This window comes from Takifugu flavidus, chromosome 21 (genome assembly GCF_003711565.1).
Source record: "Takifugu flavidus isolate HTHZ2018 chromosome 21, ASM371156v2, whole genome shotgun sequence".
Lineage (NCBI taxonomy): Eukaryota > Metazoa > Chordata > Actinopteri > Tetraodontiformes > Tetraodontidae > Takifugu > Takifugu flavidus.
The window spans coordinates 10,970,651-10,993,967 of NC_079540.1; the positions used below are offsets into that span (position 1 = coordinate 10,970,651).

The 23,317-nt window shown below is 51.3% G+C and overlaps 1 protein-coding gene across 27 annotated transcripts in view; it reads left to right on the forward strand.

The window, feature by feature from the left end:
- Nucleotides 1-2,125: 2,125 nt before the first annotated feature.
- The window catches only part of LOC130517966 (zinc fingers and homeoboxes protein 2-like), a 28,280-nt gene continuing 7,088 nt past the window's right edge, over nucleotides 2,126-23,317 (forward strand). For 22 of the 27 annotated variants that reach the window (XR_008947869.1, XR_008947867.1, XR_008947863.1 and 19 more), the window contains exons 1-2: nucleotides 2,126-2,469; nucleotides 14,186-14,302. The gene's annotated coding sequence lies outside the window, so the exon portion shown is untranslated. Of the gene's footprint in view, nucleotides 2,470-3,126; nucleotides 3,426-6,530; nucleotides 7,040-7,103; nucleotides 7,289-11,025; nucleotides 11,744-14,185; nucleotides 14,303-23,317 lie in introns of those variants that run through there. The other 5 variants (XM_057020212.1, XM_057020214.1, XM_057020213.1 and 2 more) reach the window with 5 other exon arrangements.

Here is a 23,317-nt window from a genome sequence, read left to right on the forward strand (position 1 = left end):
GTTTACCCGCTCATCTTCCTGTCACCTTTGACCGAACTTTTAAAAAGTCTCCCTAAAATACTCACAAACTCCATAAATCCAGTAATGTCCTAAAGGTTAGCCACAGCCAGGACCTCACTCACAATGTAGTCTTCCTCAAACTGTTTGTCAGTTCCATCAACGTTGCATTTGAGTTCATGACTTTCGTTCGTGTTTCATAAAGGCTTTAGAGAGAAACAGACTGGTGTAGTACCGCCTGTGCACCACCAGGCGGAGACAAAGACTGTTCTCTCTTCTGATTGAGCCTTAATCCGGTTCACACGTGCGCTGAAATCTAGATTTAATGCTGACACTTAACAAACTCACTGGGGTGTGTGTGTGTGTGTGTGTGTGTGTGTCATGCAAGGAGACCAAATGAATTTATTTATCTTGTTACTTGTCTTGACCTTTGCCCTTCACCATCATCTCTGGAGGCATCACCAGCTCATCTGGGGGTTGAACCAGTAGAACCAGTGTGATGATGTTCTCTGGGACAGAGAGGATAGGTGGACTGGTTATACTGGGACCTTACTCCTGGTATAAGAGTGGTTCTGGTACCAGTAAGGATCACTGCAACGGTGGAAAAGAAAAGCATCAAGTTCAGGTCCTCTTTGTGTGAATAAGGAAAGAGGAAAGTAACTGAAATAACTGGACTAACTGGAATGTTAAATGGTAGCATAAACAAAAGAAAAGTGAAGGAGGGTAAATCTAATGTACTGGCTGCCATGGTTTTTGTTGTTAGTTCTTGGACTGGTTTGACAATTGGCTCTGGCCTGATACTGGTCCTAGTGCTGGTGGGACCATGTCAGTCTCAAACGCTGGTGTTGTTCTGTCGTTCAGCCAGATGGTCCTCATCAGGCTGCCAGCTGCTCTGTTCAGAGGCAACATCTCATCACTCAGGTTCCCTTGAAGGTCCTTCTACAGGTTCTCTGGAAGGTTCCTCGGCAGATTCCTCTGAAGGTTCTTCTGCAGGTTCTTCTGAAGGTTCCTCTGCAGGTTCTTCTGAAGGTTCCTCTGCAGGTTCTTTGGCAGATTCCTCTGAAGGTTCTTCTGAAGGTTCTTTGGCAGATTCCTCTGAAGGTTCTTCTGCAGGTTCTTCTGAAGGTTCTTTGGCAGATTTCTCTGCAGGTTCTTTGGCAGATTCCTCTGAAGGTTCCTCTGCGGCCATCTCTGAGGCGTGGTTGTGGTTTTAAAGACTGTTTGATTCCTGGAGCAGTTTGGTTTGGAACTTTGTTGCTAAGCGATGTTGGCCTAACTCTGCCTATTGGCTGCTGCTGCCACGTTTGCCTGGCAACATCAGCTGATTGTGTATTCTGCAGACGCTGGCAGAGCTTCCAGCTGCAGTTCCTCAGCAACCCTGGTTGTTTCTGGTTGGATCGGGAAGAGGCCGGCATGTTTCTACGGGTAACAAACATCTGTGGAGCAGCACTGGCAGAATTCTCACCAGGAGAAACTGGGACCAGTTTGAAAGAAATAGTCAGTTGTGAGCTCAGAGTGAACAACCAGCCAGAAAAACGTGCACGTTGACCAAGGAACCAGTTTGGGGTCTATTCTGACTGTTTATGTGTACATTTGTTTATGCATATGTTTATGTTTCTTTATATATGTGTGTATTTGTTTCCGTGTGTGTAATTATGTGTTTGTGTGTGTGTATTTGCTTCTGTGTGTGTTAATGTGTGTGCTGCACCAGCTGCAGTTCTCTGGGCCGCCTGTAGGCGTCGCGCCCTGTTGCGTGTTTGTGCTGCACCTGAGCAGAATCGGCAGTGCTGTGAAACACCTGCGCGGTTTAACACGGAGCCCGATCGGTCGGGAGGAGGCTGCAGCAGCGCTTCCCGTCCAGCTCGCTTCGGTTCGGTTCGGATGAGCGGTCGTGCGGCAGCGGCCGCGGAGCCGCTGGGCTCGGCCCGGGAGCCAACAGGTGCTCCCCACCACCAAACCGCGCCAATGGCGGAAAAACGTCTGTTCTGCCGTAAAAGACCTTTGAAAATAAAAGCATCTGGAAAATGAAACTGTTTCTTGTCCGAGTTGCGTCACAATAAAAGCGGCGAAGGTGCGAAAACGGGCGGGTTCGGACCAGAAACGTGTCCAGGGGGGGGAGGGAGGCTGCGCCCTGCCCGCCCGCCTGCCTGCGCCCCTGCGCCGCAGCCGAGGCCACCACAAACTTTTCTGTACGTTCCCCCCCACCCACGTGACTTGGACGTGAAACATAAATTCGGCACCCTATGCAAATATATGCTGACGTAGAAGATCATGTGGTTTTTGTCGTCGATCCCCCCTCCGAGCACCGAGGAGGCTTCTCCGCTGCTCTCCTCCCGTCTTTAGGTTAGCCATGCTACAGTCTTTACTGTACCCAGCGTTAGCCATATGCGCCCCGCACCGCTCCACTCTGGACATCTGGGAATAATCAACTTCCAGGCGGTCGCACCTCCAGCACACGGCGGCGACACACAGGTAGGACACCGCGGAAACTTCCCGTGGAACTCCTGCGGGGCTTTTTTTTTCCCCCCCTCCACGCCGAGCGGCAGAAGTGAAGTTGCTGGAGCGGGTCGGCTGCAGCCAGACTAGCCGCCTGGCTGCCTGCTTGTTCCGGCTGCTCGTCTGTGTCCGGGCTGCTGCCGCTGCTAGCGCCCGTCCGCCCCATCACCCGGGCGGGGGAAGAGGCAGTGCGCTGCCGCCGGCGGCCAAACTGCAAATAAAGCCCAAACTTGACACCAGGCAACTTTAGTTGCGAGCTGGCTCATTTTGCTGTGTAGTTGCCGGACAGTTAAAAACCACCGGTTCGCCTTGTGAGTGTGTGTGTGCGTGCGCGCGTGCGTCCGTGCGTGTGTTTTTGGGGGAGCCAACTTTTGTCGTGCCCCCTCCACCCCCGGGTGAAAGCGCACATTATAACGTGTATTAGCCGTTAGCTCCGGAGCCCAGGGCGACCCGGCGCGGCTACGAGCTTTAGCTTAGCCTTCCTTCGCCGGGCAGCAGCGGGAGACGCGGCCGTCCTTCTCCGGGGGTTGAGCGTTCATGTCGGCGTCTGTTTTGGCTGCCTCCCCCTCCCTCCCGGCTCCCACCAACAGTCGGATATTGTGCCCAGCGTCGCCGGCGGGTTGTCCGTTGCCAGCGGCCGCGCGGCGCTGTTGCTGGCCGCCGGTGGTGAGTTCAGACGGGGGTAGGGAGCAGACAGCCAGTCTGGCTGCCGGGTCATGTGAGGTGAAGCCGCCGTCAGCAGCTCCACGCAGCGCGGCTCCAGCCGACGAGCATCGCCGTGGACGCGCCTCCCGTGCGGGCGCTCACGCGTCTTTTAACCTTCCACACGCGTGATGGGCAAAGTTTTTGATTCGAGTTCGTCGGAACCGGCCGGAACCAACTGCTGGCGAGGATAAAATGTTTCGTTTGAAGCGCGTTTAACTGGTTTGAAGGTAATTTGATGCCGCCTCGAACTGGACTAAAGGGCTTTAGAACGAGTCCGGCACCACCCGACACAAGTGGGTTCATGTCCAACCAGACCAGCCCGGCAGAACCAACTAGTTCAGGTCCGGAAAGACCGAAGCAAAGATTGTCCGACCCTGATTGTGTTCCAGTCCATTTATCCTCTGTCACATCAGAACCAGTCCATTTGTCCTCTCTGTCTCGGTAGAACCAGTCCATTTGTCCTCTCTGTCTCGGTAGAACCAGTCCATTTGTCCTCTCTGTCTCAGTAGAACCAGTCCATTTATCTTCTGTCCCATCAGAACCAGTCAATTTGTCCTCTCTGTCCCATCAGAACTAGTCATTTTATCCTCTGTCCCATCAGAACCAGTCAATTTGTCCTCTCTGTCTCAGTAGAACCAGTCCATTTATCCTCTCTGTCCCATTAGAACCAGTCCATTTATCCTCTCTGTCCCAGTAGAACCAGTCCATTTATCCTCTCTGTCCCAGTAGAACCAGTCCATTTATCCTCTCTGTCCCTGTAGAACCAGTCCATGTATCCTCTCTATCCCTGTAGAACCAGTCCATTTATCCTCTATCCCAGTAGAACCAGTCCATTTATCCTCTCTGCCCCATCAGAACCAGTCCATTTATCCTCAGTGTCCCAGTAAAACCAGTCATTCTTCCTCTCTGCCCCATCAGAACCAGTCTATGTAGCCTCTGTGTCCCAGTATAACCAGTCATTTGTCCTCCCTGTCCCACCTTCTTTCTACTTAAACTGGTTGTTTGTTCTGTGGTATAACTGGTTGGAGTTGGTCCAGTGAAGATTCTCGTTAATTGAAGTTCTGCCAGTTGTGACAAACTGGTTTTACAAGCCAGCAAAGAAAGTGGTTGCTGTGCATCTGTTTGTCTTCAGGCAGAAACCATCTTCCTTTGACTGGCTTCTCACACCAGTTTCTCACTGGTTTCATTTTTCTCACCACTTGATGTTTCTCTTTGAGCTGTTAACATTAGCACGTGTGAGCTAACTTCCTTCCCAGCCTGATTTAAAATAAAAATCTGGTTATATGAAAATCATAAATAATTTCAGGACCTGATCTGATCCAACATGTCCAACATGCTACTAGCCTAACAGGCTAACACACTAACAAGGCCACCTTTGACCCAACTGAAGGACACGAGTCAGCGTTTTATTTGCTATGTGTGAGACTCCGCCTCTTTTGATGATAAACGTATTTAAATGAGTGTAAATATTGCTCAGATGGAAGGAACCAACTGTGATGGATGGGTGGATGATAGGTAGGTGAATGGATGGGTGATGGATGGATGGATGGATGGGTGATGGATTGATGGATGGATGATGGGTAGATGGATGGATGGATGGGTGATGGATGATAGGTAGGTGAATGGATGGGTGGGTGATGGATGGATGGGTGATGGATGGATGGGTGATAGATGGATGGATGGGTGATGGATGATAGGTAGGTGAATGGATGGGTGGGTGATGGATGGATGATGGGTGATAGATGGATGGATGGGTGATGGATGGATGGATGATGGGTGATGGATGATAGGTCGGTGAATGGATGGGTGATGGATGGATGATGGGTGGATTGATAGGTGGATGATGGGTAGGTGATGGATGACGGACGGATGATTGATAGTTTTCCAGCTGTCTCAGATGGTCACATTAGGCTCCGCCTCCTGCTCCACGTCTCTGCTGCCCAGTGACAGCATTGGCTCCTCCCAGCCTATAAAACCAGCCTGTCAGGTCTTTAATATCATCTCTGTTCTGCTCCATAATCATGTTTCCCTCCATTGACCGACTTTCTCTCCTTTTTTCCTCCATTGTTTCGCATCCGTGTCGGCTTCTTTAATCCTGTGATATGGTTGCAGAGATCAGTCAGTCATGCTGCCTGTCCCCCCACGGCAGACACACACACACACACACACACACACACACACACACACACAGAGGCTCTCACGCTCACACACACACACATTCTCTCACACACACACACACACACACAGAGGCTCTCACGCTCACACACACACATTCTCACACACACACATTCTCACACACACACACACCCACACACACACACACAGAGGCTCTCACGCTCACACACACACACATTCTCTCACACACACACACACACACAGAGGCTCTCACGCTCACACACACACACATTCTCACACACACACACACAGAGGCTCTCACGCACACACACACATGCTCACACACACAGGCTCGCACACACACACGCTCACACGCTCACACACAGGCTCTCACGCACACACACACATGCTCACACACACAGGCTCACACACGCACTCACTTGAATGTCTACGACAGTCCTCGCAAAGATAGAAGTACAAGGATGTGTGTGTGAGAGAGACACAAAACTAGGGTTGGGACGTATTGGATAAGTTTTAGCCAGCTAGCTATGATGCTAGCTGTTTGTCCCACCATCAGCATCACGTGTGGTCGTGTCAGGCCGCCGCTGCCGGCAGTGAGACATGGCGTCTTATTATTACATCCAACAGCTGTTACCACCTGATTTATCCGCTCACGGTCGCAGCTGTTTCCCGGCCGGCGACTGAATGAATGATTGAGGCGATCGCGGCGACGTCGAGGGCGACCAGGTGTCCTCCTCTACCTTGACATGTCCTCTCTTTGAGACATAAAATTATCCGAGCGAGAATTTCAAAATCGCCCCTGATTTTATTCCACGTGAGCCTCAAACACGTTTACATCGAATTTGCGATGGTGTCATTTACAACGTGGCCACGCCCACCACTATCAGAACCCATGGTGGTGGACGTGACCACGTTGCAACCGTGTCGTTTACATCATGGCCACGCCCTCAACCATACCCACCACCAGAACCTATGATGGTGGGCGTGGTCATGTTTGTGAGTGTGTCATTTACAACGTGACCCACCACCATCATAGTCCACCATCATAACCCGTGGTGGTGGGCGTGGCCACAGTGCGATTGTGTCATTCACACGGTGGTCACGGCCACCACCACCAGAACCCACAGTGGTGGGCGTGGTTACATTACGGTTGTGTCATTTACAACGTGGCCACGCCCACCACCATTGGTTCTAATGGGCTGAGCTGTGACTAGCAGCAGACCTGGTTGTCCTCATCAGTCTTGGAGCACCTGTGCTTTACTCCTTGTTCTTTTAGAGGTTCTAAACTCTTGGATCATCCGTGTTCTTCCACCTGTAACCTATTCCATGGGTAGCCCAGAGAACCGTCTTAAGTGGAACCTGGAACACCTGAACCCAGTACAGTGAAAGGGGCAGCCCGGTTTTCCCAGTTTTTGGGGAAAACAGGGCTCAGACTAGAAGGTTTCATGTGGGAGAAGATTCCAGGCTTTGGGTGCAGGGCTTGTGCCGTCCTGCCTGGTGTTCTGACTCATCTTCACCACAGAAGGAGGCAGCAGCCACCAAACCAGACACGTTTCCAAATGCAGCAGCTGCACTTCCTGCTTTGATTACAATCCCTCACGATGCTTCTGATTGGTTATTCTCTCGCCAGAATAGCTGCTGGTTCAACCAGAACCAGTTTGTCCGGTGAGATTTCATGTCAACTGTCACGAATAAAAGTATGGAGGTAATTATCTCTTTTACCGCCTGTTTGCACCAGTTTGTGTCTTTGTTGTGGGTGTGTTGGTCTGCCTGTCCGTGAGGTCCTCTCAAACTTGTTGATGTTCTTCACAGTCTGGTTTTCCACCAACAACAACCACAGTGGTTCTCCTCCCCAGTACAGGTACCTCTGATTCATCAAGCCCAGAACATCGCAGGGACCTCTAATCTGGTCCACTTCAGAAGATCCTCCTGGGCCGTATGAACCACTGATGAGGTGATTAATATTGTTTTGGCACGAATCAGCAGCTCCTCCCTGGTGTCTGAAACCACCATACCAGCAGTCGGACTGGGAGAAGGTGGGAATTTTGATCTTCCGCTATGAGAAGGAATCAATAACTCGGGCTCAAATGGTTCCCTATACGAGTGTTAAAACCGCCCTCGTTGAGAACATTTGGGATGGATGTAACTGGATTAGGTCGGATGAATACACCGATGAAATCAGATTACTGTGGAGTCGGTTTCCTGAGTTCACTCTGCTCTCCTGAACGTTCCAGCTCGCTGTGAAAACTCCACACTGTGTTTTCAGGTGCGTGAGGGGTGGCGGCCATGATGGCGGCCATGATGGCGGCCACGTCAGCCATGTGACTTGAACCTGAACAAGTTTGGTTCCTGTTCAAGAATGAAAAAGTTTATTCCTTTTCGTTGTTGTTCATCGCTGCCACCGAAATCAAACGGGCACTCCTTGGTTTCCCATAGTTCTTTGCTTCACCTATTGAACCCAATCACCAGCTCTGGAAGGAGCAGCTGGAGCAGCAGGAATGTGGTTGCCAGTCCAAGCCAAAAATGTTCATCAAGGAAGAGCCAAACTTTAGATATGCTCCGCCCCAAAGGAAAACCCACCTCTCTGATTGGCTGGCTGCTGTAGGCTGACTGCCAGCTCTCTTTCCCCATTGGCTGCTTCTTACATCTTCACTCCCTGTTGTGCTGTGGCCTATCGGTGTGTGTGTGTGTGTGTGTGTGTGTGTGTGTGTGTGTGTGTGTTGTAGTGACAGCAGTGTCTTTAGTCTTTGACTTTTGGGACAATAAGAACATTGTTGAATTTTAGCTTTGGTTCAGACAGTAAAACTCCCTCCCCCCTCTTCCCTCACCCACCTCCTCCTCCCTCCCCCCCCCCTCCTCCCTCTCTCTCTCACCTCCTCCTCTCTCTCCTCCCTCCTCTCTCTCTCCTCCCTCCCTCTCTCTCCTCTCCCACCTCCTCCTCCCTCTCTCTCTCTCCTCCCTCCTCTCTCTCCTCTCCCATCTCCTCCCCCTCTCCTCATTCCCTACTTCCTCTCTCCCTACTTCCTCTCCCCCCTCTCCCACCTCCTCCTTCTGCCTCTCCCCCCTCCCTCTCTCTCTCTCCTCCCCTCTCTCTCCTCCCTCCCTCCCTCTCTCTCCTCCCTCCTCTCTCTCCTCCCTCCCTCTCTCTCCTCACTACCTACTTCCTCTCCCACCTCCTCCCTCTCTCCTCCTCCCTCTCTCCCCCCCTCCTCCCTCCCCCCCTCCCTCTCTCTCTCTCCTCACTACCTACTTCCTCTCCCACCTCCTTCTCTCTCTCTCCCCTCCTCTCTCTCCTCCCCACCTCCTCTCTCTCTCCTCACTACCTACTTCCTCTCCCACCTCCTTCTCTCTCTCCTCCCTCCCTCTCTCTCCTCACTCCCTACTTCCTCTCCCACCCCTCCTCCCTCTCTCCTCCCCACCTCCTCTCTCTCTCCTCCCTCCTCCCTCCTCTCTCTCCTCCACTACCTACTACTTCCTCTCCCACCTCCTTCTCTCTCCCCCCCTCCTTATCTCTCTCCTCCCTCCCTCTCTCTCCCCTCACTACCTACTTCCTCTCCCACCTCCTCCCTCTCTCTCACCACCTCCCTCTCTCCCACCTCCTCCTCTCTCTCCCACCTCCTCCTTCTCCCTCCCTCATTCTCTCCTCTCCCATCTCCTCCCCCTCTCCTCATTCCCTACTTCCTCTCTCCCTACTTCCTCTCCCCCCTCTCCCACCTCCTCCCCCTCTCTCCCACCTCCTCCCACCTCCTCTCTCCCCCCCGATCACCAGTAAAGGGAGCCTGAGGCGGTTGTGGATCGGTGTTGTGCCGGTCTGAAAGCAGGCCACGTGTGGCTGCAGGCCAGGCTTCTCCACAGCTATTCTTAGCCTGCTCCTCATCCTACAGGCTGGATGATCAAGAGAAGCAGCCCGGTCGGCTTCTTCTGGGATCTTTTCTCCATGACGTAATGCTGAGACTGTTGCAGCCGCGGAATAATCTGGAAGTGTGACCAGCGGAGGTCAGCACATGCTGGACCAGGAGCGCCCACGTTCCAAACCTCACCGCTGGTGTAACTTCAAGACACCTTCGGTTTGACTTTCAGATCCAGGTGCTACAATGTTTACGACCACTGCAGCTACTGGGATATTCCCAGCGTCCTTCCTGCCATGGCTGGTACCGTCTCAGTGGTCTCCATCTATAGATGAAGATGGTCCGACGTCATGTGTTGGTGTGTTTACGCTGCTGCCTCAGCTGGCCTTAATAAGAGGAAGATCACGGCTGGCCAGTAATTATGGCCCAACACGAGGATCTTTCCTTTGATCAACTGTGTACTGAGACTGTTGGTTAACAAAATGTGCAAAATGCTACAAGCATTTAACTACACAAACCCAATAGATTTACATTAAATTATCAAACTTTGGAAATTCTAAGTTTAGCCAGCATCAAGTAACTGATTTAGTAACTAATTGTGTAACCAACGCGCTACGTGGATGCTAAGATAATCTCTGAGCATTTAGTGTATTTTGAGCTCTAGTTCAAGGTCCTGGTTTGAGTTAAAGTCTCACTTAACGACGATGGCGTGCTGTCTCCACAACATCGTGCTACGTCGCTGCAGGTTAGCCTTTTGTAATGTCAGCGGTGCGTTTACTGGCACACTGAAGACGCCTTTTCTCTTCTGCTTGTGCACTGAAAATGTCATTTGTTTAAAAGTCCCCGGCAAACTTTAAAAGTCGCTCCAGAGTGGGATGACAAATATTTATTTTCGCCTTTTTCCAATATTCCGTCACCTGGGGTGTTCAGTCAGCTTCCAGGGGTGGCCCATGCCCAAAGTGTTGTGAGAACACCAAATATTTGCTGAAGTTACAGTTTGCTGGGTCCCGTCTGAGCTTTGATTGATGTGACATGATCAGTTGGACCAGCGTCCCTCAGCCTGTCGCCCTGAGGCCGGTGGAGAGGCTCCGACAGATGTGGCCCATGGTTCGACCCCTCAAGCTCAGTCCCGCCGCTCCTGGCTCCGCCTCCTCGCGCAGAATCGGCTGCCACGTTACAGCGGCGGCTCGACCATCGTTGAAGGTTTCAACGCTTCCCCTCGGCTCTATTTTGAACGTCGGCGTGAAAATGAGACCGAACGATAACGTCGGCGTTTCCCTTCACGACACGCAGGGAACGTGGCGTCTTAGAAAGCAAAGTCAAGAATCCAGAAGTGTTTTTAAAATGGAACTGAATAAAGTGAAGAGAAACGTGCTGGTCCGCCCTCCAGACCAGCAGAAGTTGGGTGGAGGAAGAGGAGGAGGGATGTCGGAGCAAACACGTTTCAGATGTGGAATTCGTGCTGCTGGATCGTCACGTTCAGGCTGGTTTTATCGTATTAATCACTGGCCGTCAACGGCAACAGCCACACGCTCGCCGTCTCTGTTTGGCTCCAGAGGAGGCGCCACCTCAGCAGGAGCCAAGGGGGCGGCGAGGAGGGTCTGATCTGGAAGCGAGGCTGCAGGGTGAAGATGACTTATTTGGTTTGGAACCCCGGTTTTACCGCTCGTCTGCATCTTATTTGAATTTCCTGTTAGCATAATTCCATGGTTAATGAGGAAGAGGAGCCACAGCTGGTTCGTCTTTCCTGTCTGGCAAGAATGGTGGTGGTGGGGGGGGGGGGGTTGGTTTAGGGAGGAGAGGAGGAGAGAGGGGGATCAAACTTGATTCTGGGGAAGTCTGCAAGCCATGTGGTGTAAACAAGAACTTCCAGAACTAACAATTCCCGTTGGGGCCACGCCCCCTTCCAGTAGTGAGCATGAGCATGAGTTGCCACTCCTCGCCCTCTGACCCCTGACCTCTGCTGCTTCTGTAGCTGGATGGTAACCAGCAGACAGACATGATGTTGGCATGTTCACTCAGCTCAAAGTCGGAATGCTAAACCATCGCCTGTGCTACCTGCTGGCTCCGCCCCCACGGCCTTCACCATCGCAGGCTTCAGGTCCCCTGTCGGGACGTTTCTCGTGTCGAGGGATCACGACGGTCAGAGCCGACATCGGCTTTGCTCCTGCTGCTCATTCATGCCCGAATCTCTTCAGCCAATCAGACGGAAGCCGTCCCAGGCCCCGCCCCCAGAACCCCGCCCCTTCAAAGGTGCCCGCTGCAGGTCGCCGTGGTGGTCAGGTTTATCAGCTCACGTCCAGCTGAAGAGAAGATGTAAGAAAACAAGCTAAAAATCCGAATGTTTGATCAAGCTCCAGAGAATTTTCCTGCCTGGCTGCGTCTTTAACAACAACAACGGCTGCAAGACTTTTATTCTTCTTGAAGATATTTGAGAATAAAACGAGGAGAAGTGTGTTTGTTTCTGTCACTTCAGCAGTTCTCTGAAGAACAAAGAAAACGTTGACGGGCCAATGAAGTTAAAGCTGATCCCTGATCAGCGTCAGGAGGAGCTTATTAAGGTGTGTGTGTGTGTGTGTGTTGTGTGTGTGTGTTTCTACATCAGTCGCAGTTGTTTGTGTGTGTCTTTATTACTTTCTCTGCAGGTGGGGAGTCATAGTTTCTCTATTCTTCCACCTCGCTGCCTCTGTGGCGGCGTGTTATTAACTCGCTGGTCAACCCACGTATTGAGTCCTCTACCACCCGTCCAGAACTGGTCCCAAAAACGTCCCCATCTGTCCTGACCAGTAATGAAAGTTGACATTTTTGTATTGACAGCTCAAACATAAATCAAAAAGCCCCCCCCCCCCCCCCCCCCCCACACACACACACACACACACTGGTATGAATGGGGAGCGTACAGAAGCCTGAGATGCTGTGGTGGCTATAATATATGATATAATAATGATGGAAATATGACCTGTGTCTTGTTTTATTGACACTCTCACACTTGTATGGTGATAAAGGTCATTCTGTCACAGCAACATGTGTTATCAGGGGAAAATGTGATTGTTGCTAGGCAACTAGCATGTTTATTGCTCCGGTGGTCATTTTTGAGCTACACACCTGACTGGTGTTGATGAATATTTAACTTCTTTTCCTATTCAGATTTGATGTTGATGTGCTTATTGATTAAAACTAAGATCCAGAAGATGGTAAATCAGGATTATTGGTTGTTGGGGGACGCTGTTGAGTCCGTGTGGTGGTCATGTCATCAGGGTGAGACAGGAAGTGAGACAGCAGCGATGCAGAGCTGAGCACCAAACCGGCTTCTTGTAACAGAAATGGCGGCGGCGGCGGCTGCCGCCTCATGTTGGAGAAACATGGATGTCTCAGCCTGTTAAGAGGGTTTTTTTTTTTTAGGGATGTTCAATCCCAGCGAGTACGACGACGCCCTTGAGTACGCAACAATACCACTAGAGTGTGAGTGAGTGTGTGTGAGTGAGAGTGTGTGTGAGTGAGTGTGTGTGAGTGAGTGAGTGTGTGTGTGTGAGTGTGTGTGTGTGTGTGAAGCTGTTGTCAGTGCTGAAGATGAACAACACACAGGAGTCTCACTGACCAACACCTGCAGTCCGTCCTGAGAACCTCCACAACACCAGACCTGACCCAACTGCTGCCCAGCATCAGCGCTCCCAAAATGGGACAAGAACAAAGAAGTGAGCGGGCTCTGCAGCTCCTTCAGCGCCACCTGACTCTGCACAGGCGCCGTCTCCACGGCGATTTCAGATGGGTTCTGAAGCAGCTCAAAATTTTGGGAACATCGTTGCACCGACTTGGTCCAACAGGGAAAGTAGGACTGGTGTGACTGGTGCTTCACTGCATCACCCGTCAGTGGTCATGAGGTCGCGTCCCTGCAGCTGAAGGTCTAAGACGCCGAGGTGTGAGCCGTTATGTCGGTCAGATTCCTCTTTAACTTTTCTACTTTCTGTAGCTTCTGCGCCGCGTTCTTTGAGCTAATCCTGGTGTTTTGTCTCATCATGCCGTCTTAGATTAAATTCCTTAATTAGAGCCACATTAGCTGCACAAATAAGACGCACATCTTCCCCCGGCGCTGTCGGTGAACATGTACTTGGCCTCCGGTCGGTTTTGAAAGGCTGTTTTCAGGATCAGTGTTTCCAGCTAGCCTATCGGCTGTTGCATTGTGGGAACTGTAGTTTGTGTTATCAGCACTTCATAACAGGGGCCATCAATAATCAAATGGTAGATATAAAATGATGGTCAGGGCTGGATATTAATTATAGGCTGGGCCGGATGTGGCCCGTGGACTTTGAGACGGAGCCTATAAACATCTGCCAATCTGATACAGAAACGCTGAACGGGAGCTACTCTCCAACCACCTCCAGCAACTTCCCCAGTTACAGTATGCGTTCGTCAGTTGTCACAGGTTATCTCCATCCATTCAATTCCCAAACCAGCAGCCGTTTTTGTGTCGGCAATGTTCCTCGTTTGTCTCAACGGGACGTTTCCTTGAGTATTGGTGGCTGATATTGATGTAATTGCTTGAACGAAGGCTGTAACAGCCAGTCACTAGCTTTTTAGTTTAATTTGAACCAAATAAATGGGGACCCCCTCGGGAGAGAGGGAGCCCCAGATGAATGAATCCAATCTACTTTAATTCCCTCCATAAAATCCATAAGAGGAGGCTGGCGCAGCGACTGGGTGTCCGTTTGCATCGATATAAACCAGATTTGACTGACATTTTAAAACATTCCTCTGTTGCTTCAGATGAAACCATTAATTTCCGCTGTAAAACGACACAACTTGGTCTAAACTGTCTCTTGTTCTCACGTCTTCATCACTCTGTCCCCTTCCAGGCTTGGCATATGTTGCCACAGTAACGACTGCTTGTCTTTTTTGGGTTATAGTTGTGTTCTGGGTTCATGTGGGCGGCGTTTTTGCACGCGCACACATGCGCACGCACGCACGCACATACCCTCTTACTCTCTGACTTCTTCTGCTTTCAGATTCCACAGGAGATTACCCATAACGCCACTGGCCTGAGGATTGAAAGAGGGGGCGGTTCTAGGAGGAGGAGCCTCGTTCACCCCTTCACGCTAAGCCCCTCCCCCTGAGGAAGTGCAGTGAGTAGCTGATTTGGAAATGATGATTTGTGGCAGCTAGTGGAGGAAACGTTCTTCCACGATGTGTTCTGGCCTGAACACGTGGTGGAGGAACGTTGAGCTGGACTTGAGTCGGCGTTCTGTCCGTCCCAGAAGGACTCAGTCCCAGAAGGCCCCCACAGGTGTGGCCCCCACAGGTGTGGCCCCCACAGGTGTGGCCCCCATGAGTGATGCTCGTGTTGCTGTTGTGTCTGAGAATCATCACATTTCAGCTCCAGAATGGCTCCGGTTCCATCACTCACGCACTTTCACATTCTGAAAGTGGTGCTTTCAGGCTCTGTCAAGGCTGAGTTCTGCCTCCGTGAGGACGAAAGGTGGGAGCGCTTGTAGTTTGGGAAGGAAAGTGGCTGCAGGAGAACGTGGAGACGTGACCGTTCATTCCTTAAAAAGTCTTTTTCTAAACATCTTTGTTGTTTTCAGATGTGAGCTGACGTGATTGCAAAGTGTTCTGCTTCGTGTTAACAGAAACACGGAGCAGCGTTCCACAAATACACACTCGGATCATCTGTTTCTGCTGAGCTGTGTGTGTGTGTGTTGTGTGTGTGTGTGTGTGTGCGTCTGTGTGTGTGTGTGTGTGTGTGCGTGCATCTGTGTTTGTGTGTGCACATGCATATTTGTGTGCGTGTGTGTGTTTGTGAGGGCGGGTGGGTTCTTCAGTGCAGCGGTGAAGGTATCGACTATGTGGGAGAGCATGACTCACACACACACACACACACACACACACACACACCTGTGGAGGAGGTGTGTGTGTGAGTGTGTGGGCTGAAGGTGGGCCTGGGCAGATTGCTGCTCGCCTCGCTGCAGTTCAACTTGACCACCAAAACTCACCAAAACTCACTGTTTTACCGTTTCCTGGCTGGAGCTGCTGTCTCGGTCTTCCTTCTGTTAGCTTAGCTCGGCTGGTTAGCATTGCTGCTGTTAGCTGTGTGTGGTTGTTGTTGTTTCAGATCAACCCCCTCAGATGGGATTTAGAGGGAAAGATCTCAGCTTCCTCTTCATCTTTTGAAGCCCTTCCTGCCTGTTTTGAAAGTGGCGCGACGACTAATAAGAGCTCATAAACGCTGAACTAATGAATTCAGGCATGAAGTGTTGCTCAACTGTAGGTGCGGATGTTGGAATGCTGTTTTCCTAAGAATCCATCAGAACCAGAAGGTTCTTCAGAGTCTTTAAACACGCGGAGGTGATGTCACCTGACACCCTGACAGGACGAACGGCAGCGAGTGTGAAAGTGTGTGTCGGCCGTCAGATTCCACGTGGCTGCAGGCGGATGTGAGAGTGTTGGCGCTTCCTGCGCGGCGGCTTGGGTCACATGACTCATCTCGGTGGCCACTGTGAAGCCGGCGGCTGAGCCTTGGCGTTGTGAACGCGGCTCAGGTGCTTCATTTCCACTCCGTTTGGAGCCGAGCTCTCATCTCTGTGGCGGGGAGCTGGAACGCCGCCGTCTTCCGCCGCTATCGGGCCCCCCTCCCAGCAGGGCCAGTTGGAGATGGACTGCTGGGGAATTTCGAAATGACTATTCCAAATTTACAAGGTGGAGCGCTGCCACCGTTTCCACAGTTTAGGGAGCGTCGGCGTGCGTCGGGCGTTTGAGTGGCGTCCCCTGCTGTGATGCAGTCTGTGGCGAGCATCAGTCAGATCGCCCTCTCTGTTACCGGATGAAAACAACGCCGCCAGCCAAGCCGCCAAACGTGGGACACATTGTGGGTTTCCAGGACCTGCGTTCCATCAGCATGGCGAGCTGCGGGTTAAAGGCGGCGTGCTGAGACCCCCCACTGGTCTCTGCTGCTGCTTTGACACCATAGAAGAAGCATCTTCTTCCCTCTTTACCTCCACTGTGATGAGCCCAGAGAACAATCTGTTTCCTGTCTGCTTTTGGACCGGGGATGGACTTCCTGATGGACTTTCTGTCCCCAAAGTTTTCATGTCTTTTGTCCTCCAGCCAGTTTCTGGCTGCACAGTAACCAGAGCCAGAGGAGGCGGGGCTTACTGGTCTAAATCGGCTCGACCTTTGACCCCAGGACAGTGGCAGCTGTTGGCTAACCTGCTAATAAAGCAGGGAAGAGTAGAAAAAGAATGTGGTTAAAAGGGGCGGGGCTTCGGAAGTGTGGTGAGCAGGGTTTCTGTGGTTACGGGACCAAGGCTGGGGTAACGGTTCCGTCTGTGTTGGTTGGTGGTTGAAGAGCCTGAAGCACAGATCCACCCTGAGGTCTCTCACGCAACTGTTGGCAGCAGGTCTGAGGTTCGAGTCCCCGTCAGCAAACAGACGCGTCAGAGCTGTCGTTGCCGTGGAAACCTGTCCTACCCTCTCAATAAATGTGGTTCCTGGCTGGTTCTTCGCTGCTCTTGTCAAGTCAGTTGTCACTGGAACAATGGGGATGGGTGCCTTGCTCAGGGGCACCTCGGGAGGAGAAAGGGGAGGGGTTAGGAGGGAGGGGTGAGAGGAGAGAGCGAGAGGGTGGGAGGACACATGGGGGGGGTGGGGGAAGAGAGTTTGGTATTTCTCAGAGTGGAGCTTAAATAAGCAGGACAGGATGTGCAGCCAAACTATTTTCTCTGCTTGGCTGCTGTGTGTGTGTGTGTGTGTGTGTGTGTGTGTGTGTGTGTGTGTGTGCGTGTGACGAACCCCTCAGAAATGCCCCGCCCACAGCACACACGCCCCACCCACTGCACACATATACCACGCCCACATCGGCCTCAGTTGTGACATCATCTCTAGTGTGATGTCAGAGGCACTCGTGAGATTCCCAGTTGTGGTCAGATGGGCGGCGCCCCTTGTGAACAGTGACCTGACCCTGCCCCCCCCTCCCTTCAGGCCTGTTGGAGATTTGGGTTCAGGATCTTTTCCTGGAGCAGTTTCCATCCAGGTGTTTCTGACAATGAAGAACAGGTGACTCACTGGAGCCGAGTGTCATGAGAGCCAGGCCACAGACGGCGCCCCCTGTTGGACACCACTGTCATTCCTCCAGGGTGGAGAAAGTCGCTTTTCCTCCTCTAAATGCTCAGTTTAGAGGGAATTGCTGTAATAGCTGAGGTTTTCCGGGCTGTTTTCCGAGCAGGAGAAGAAGAGAAAGAACCAACATGACACAAACCTGTCGAGGAAACAGAAAAAAGGAGCGCGTTCAAAGGAGGAGCGAGCGCGTGAGGCGTCAGGACGGCATGAAAAGGCCGACGTTTGTCACCACGAATTATTGATGTTCAGACAAACAGACGGTGCGACAGGAACAGGGGAGTTTGGAAGAGTTTGGAAATAAGAACTCAAAGATGGGGGGGGGGGGGGGGGCGAAGGGGTGAGATGATATCAGACTGAAGGAGGACAAACGTGGCAGAAGGGGGGATGAAAGAGAAGCAATTCCTGTTTGATTCAGACTAGAGTTCCGTGGACGTACCACACACACACACACACACACGTGCATGAGCGTGCACGAGCCAGTCCATCAATATCCTATAATCGATACAGTCCCACCCAGGACGGAGGCATCTGAGCGCCAGTTTGAGGCGACTCCAATCAGCTTTTTTGGGGGGGGGGGGTGGGAATCGGGATTAGATACTCCCCCTGCACCGTCCACGGGACTCAACGTGTTGCCATGGAAACACCCAAACTGCTCTGGAGGAGTCATTGAGACAAGGGATGAGAGGGAGGGGGGGATGGTTCCAAGAAGACAAAGATGAACCTTTTCTTCTCGACTCGGTGTGTGTGTGTGTGTGTTGGGTTTTGGAACACACCTGTGTACCCCCCGTTGTCTGGATCATGAGCCACTTGTGTTCCAGTCTTATGTGTCCTCCTCCTGTCCTGTCTCGGTTCAGGTCCCTCAGACTGGAGCTCGGATCAGAACCCGCTCCGTCTCTGGGTTCTGATTGGCTGATCTCTGACCCGGAGATTGTGGCGCTCCTGGGACCTGATGGAGCGCGTCCACAGACGCCCCCGCTGCAGCGTTCAGAACCTTGGGGTTGGTTTTGGGTCGGGAGCTGAGAAGTTTCTCCGTCCAGCCGCTCCTTCCTCTGTTGACGTTGAGATTTGATTTCCAAACATGTGATTCATGGAGGAACCATCGGTGGGGAGAAGCTGCGTGTTTCTGCGCTACATGGAAACTGCGGCTAAACAAAGTCAAACCAGGAAGGTTCCACATCTGTTTCCGATTGACGGGAAACTTTTCCCAACATTCTCCCTCCTTCGAGGAATTCTCATAAACGCTTTTGTTTTCCTCGGCGTCAGACGTCTGTACGGCTGTACGATCACTTCCTGTGGGCAGAGAACACAAACACAGGCTGACCTCTGTGATCTGACCCTTGACCTTTCCCTGTAGCGCCGCCTGCTGCTGCGTCAGGTGATCAGCTGACCTCACAATAGATGATGGTTGTTTCTCCATTTCATAATTTTAATGTATATATGAAGAACGATCACGTTGATTGACATGTCTGAACACTCGTTACACCTGTTGATCACCAGCAAGGCGGCTGTAAACAATAACACTCAAGTTATGTCCTCATAACACCGGTTTAAAATGTGTTTCCACACACGTTGGATGCACAACAGCCTTCTAGTTACCTTGTAGGGGCAAAGGCTCATGGGAAATTTGGAGCCAGCTGTTGATGTCATGTCTGCAAACACACACAAGCTGCCCATTTTAATGAGCTCGTCAGTGAAATGTTTGGTTAAAGATAAGATCCAGCGTCAGAATGAGGGATAGAACATCAGAGAGGAAGAGACAAAGAGAGGGGGGGAGCAATCCGGAGTGGTGGAATGACAGGAGGTGAATGAAAAACAGGAGGAGGAATGAATTTGGAAAGAGAAAGTGGAAAAAGTGATGTGCAAACAGGAAGAGCAGGAGACTGGATATGATTAGAGTGATTGAAGACATTAAAGAATTAATTAAAAGGAAGGAGAAATACTGACAGAGGTGAAGATGAGGGAAAAAAGGAAGATTACAAGAGCAGGAGAGGAAGCAGGGATTAAAGAGGAATGAAAGGTTTACCGGGGAGGAAGAAGAGAAGCGAGGGATGAAGGAGAAGTGTTGGGCTGAAGGCCGAATAATGGAGGAGCTCAACTCAGCCTGAGTGTGAATGGAGGCCGAATTCATTTAAATCTCATCACCAGTCATCAAGAGACCTGATCAGTTGTGGACCCGTCTCATCAGACACACACACACACACACCACACACACACACACAGGCACATACAGGCACACACACATACAGGCACACACACACACACACAGGCACACACACACACACACACGCACATACAGGCACACACACACATACAGGCACACACACACACACACACACACACAACATACAGGCACACACACACAGACACACACACACACACACAGGCACACACATACAGGCACACACACACAGGCACACACACACACACACACACACACACATACAGGCACACACACACACTCGCACACACACAGGCACACACACACACACACATACAGGCACACACACACACACACATACAGGCACGTGTCTACATAAATTACAACATGCTGTCAGTATACGAGTTGACTGGGTCAGAGGGGTCAGAGGTCAGCAGGTCAGGACACAGCTCTGAACTCCGTGATACCCGAAGGTGGATACATGGACACACAAACGCACACATTCACACAGAGGCACACAAACACGCAGGCACACTCAGACACACACACTCAAAGACACACACAGAAACCAGGACACGTGTTCCATTTGTGTCCTTGAGCTGGTTCATACACAAAGATGATGTTGATCAAAAACGTGAACTGTAATTAGCTTAGCTAAAGCATAAAAAGGTCGCGGCATTGTTGGGATGTTGTGACGTTCCGATTGTTCCGTCAGGAAGTAAACTGCTGTTTGTTGTGGCTGATTTGATGTGACCAGATTACTCTGGTTTGAGGAGATTCCAGACTTGAGACTGGTCCTAACGAGGCTTTAGCTCTGCTACTGTGGCCCCTGCTCTCTACTGGCAGTGGACCCCTGACCTTTTGACCTTGGCCGGCATTCCTCTGTGGCTGAAAAACCAGTTTTCCGTCTGATTTAAGAGGGTTTGGCTGCAACAATCAACAAATGACTTGATTTGCATTTTCATAATTACTGTTTTGATTAAAATAGCTGCAGCAAGCCCAGAGCACATGTGAGGAACCCCCATAAACCCCCAACCTGACACAGCTCATCAGCCGACGGCGAGATTAAATTTCCCGAGACGAATGGGCGTCATTACTGGGAGTTGTCGTGGAGACGGAGACCCCACTGTTCCTGTTTATTTGCTGCTTCCAACAATCATGTATAAATGATCTCCTCAACTTGCTGCTGTTAGCGTAGAAGCCTCATAAAACAAATACAAATTTCTAATAAAGTTTTAATGATCGGGCTGTTGCAGCGCCCCCAGTGGCCGCATCGTCTCACTACACCGACACTCATCAGATCTGCCCTCGTTTCTAAGCTAATATTGGGATATTTTCCCCTCAGGATCACTTTAATCAAAGTTACATTTCTACCATTGTAAATAGTTTGTGTCCCGGCACCTCTCCGGCTACCAGAACCCCCCCCCCCCCCCCCCTTTATCAGAAGGTCCAGGTCACCACGGAGCGTTCCTGATGTCCCGAGGTTCCAACCGTCGTGTAGGTGTATTTAAAGATGATCCCAGGAAGGGATCCTGCCTGAGGTCAGTTGTTCTTGTCAGGAAAGTAAATGAATGACAAGGTTTTCTCCATTTAAATCCCAAATGTGCGTCTCTGTTGGCGGAGCAGCTTCCGTGTCTCCGTCCTTTATCAGCCGTCATGAATATTCCCAACGCTGCTCCCTAAACCAACAGCTGAGCGTGTCGCCGTGAGCCTTCAGTCATGAGACGATGGGGACGGAAGTGAGGAGGAGAGGGTGCTGGTGCTGGTGCTGGTGCTGGTGCTGGTTCTGGTGCTGGTTCTGCTCAGCTTGGATCAGAAAGCTTTTCACAGTAAACGGGGCTGAAGTTGGGAACAACTGGGAACAACTGGGCTGTGTCGACAGAAGATCTGGTCTGATACAGTGGGACTGATTAAGATGTTGGTCCTGTCTCTCCCTCTCCAACCTGTCTCTCCCTCTCCAACCTGTCTCTCCCTCTCTCACCCTGTCTCTCCCTCTCAACCTGTCTCTCTCCCTCTCCAACCTGTCTCTCTCCCTCTCCAACCTGTCTCTCCCTCTCCACCTGTCTCTCCCTCTCTCCCCTGTCTCGTCTCTCCCTCTCCAACCTGTCTCTCCCTCTCTCACCCTGTCTCTCCTCTCACCCTGTCTCTCCCTCTCACCCTGTCTCTCCCTCTCACCCTGTCTCTCTCCTCTCCCTCTCCACCTGTCTCTCTCCCTCTCACCCTGTCTCTCTCCCTCTCCAACCTGTCTCTCCCTTCTCAACCTGTCTCTCCCTTCTCAACCTGTCTCTCCCTTCTCAACCTGTCTGTCTCTCCCTCTCAACCTGTCTGTCTCTCCTCCCTCTCACCTGTCTGTCTCTCCCTCTCAACCTGTCTCTCCCTCTCCAACCTGTCTCTCCCTCTCTCACCCTGTCTCTCTCCCTCTCACCCTGTCTCTCTCTCCTCTCACCCTGTCTCTCCCTCTCCAACCTGTCTCTCCCTCTCCAACCTGTCTCTCCCTCTCAACCTGTCTCCCCTCAACCTGTCTCTCTCCCTCTCCAACCTGTCTCTCCCTCTCAACCTGTCTCTCTCCCTCTCCAACCTGTCTCCCTCTCAACCTGTCTCTCTCCCTCTCCAACCTGTCTCTCCCTCTCAACCTGTCTCTCTCCCTCTCCAACCTGTCTTTCCCTCTCACCTGTCTTTCCCTCTCACCCTGTCTCTCCCTCTCCCCCCGTTCCTCATCGCTCATTCCTCTGTACTTCCTGATTCATCACCTCACTCTGCTCACAGATGATTATTTATTCTGCTTTCATTTCCTTTATTTAACCTTGATTTCCCCTGATTACTTTTGGAAATTGAGTTGGGAGCACGAGGAGGGGCTTCCTGGACCTCCACTCACTGCTTAAGGGCTCTTCAGCAAGGCAGCGAACGCTTCCTCTGACCTGCGGTTGCTGAAATGAGTTTTATCCTGAGGGATTGTGAGGAAGCAGGAAAGCAAAAGTTCTCGTTACATTAATCACGCGAGGCTCAATGTAACAGCATGTTTGTCCACGCTAACGCCGCCTTTACACCCCCCCACCGCTGCTAATCTGTCACTTCATCAGGTGTGTGTGTGTGTGTGTGTGTGTGTGTGAGAAATCTTCATTCTACTGGCAAAGTGAGGACATTTTGGCTGCTCCTCACAACATCAAAGAATTGTTTGAGGTTTATGTGATTTTAGATTTGAGGTTAGAACTGGGTTAGGGTCAGGGGTCACTGGGTAATAATGAAGGTCCTCATAAAGATAGAAGTATATGTGTGTGTGTAATAAAGATATGGGGAGCTAGTGGGCGGGGCAGCGTGTGTGATGTCACCTCAGGTCACAGTTTTCTGGTTGCTTCTTCACCTTCCTCCCTCACCACCTGTTCCTCCTCTTCCTCTTGCTCCTCTCCTCCTCTTCCTCTCCTGACCTCCTCCTGCCTCTCCTCATTAGCACCTGAACGTTCGGTCCTGGGTAATATTTGGCGGCAGAAGGGCGCCTCTTCTGTGCCGCTGTGGCTGCTGTTGCCATGGTAACAACATGGAAATGAAGTAGTGCTTCATAATTTTTTGCCCCCCCCCCTTCACTTTTTAACGAGTCACAGCGTCTACGAGCTTTGTGATGCAGCAAAGTCACGATGTGGAGACACAAAGAAAACCAAAGTTTCTTTTCCTTAATTAATAATTTAGGTATTTACTCATTTAGTGTGTGTGTGTGTGTGTGGTGTGTGTGTGTGTGTGTGTGACGTCTGACTCAACCATGTGAGCCTTTGTGAATGTGAGCTGAGCCTCATTTTCTAGAGTAATTTATTGTTCTTGATAAAAATGTTCCCAGATTGAGGAATTCTTTCTGATTCCTGAAGTTGTTTCTCCT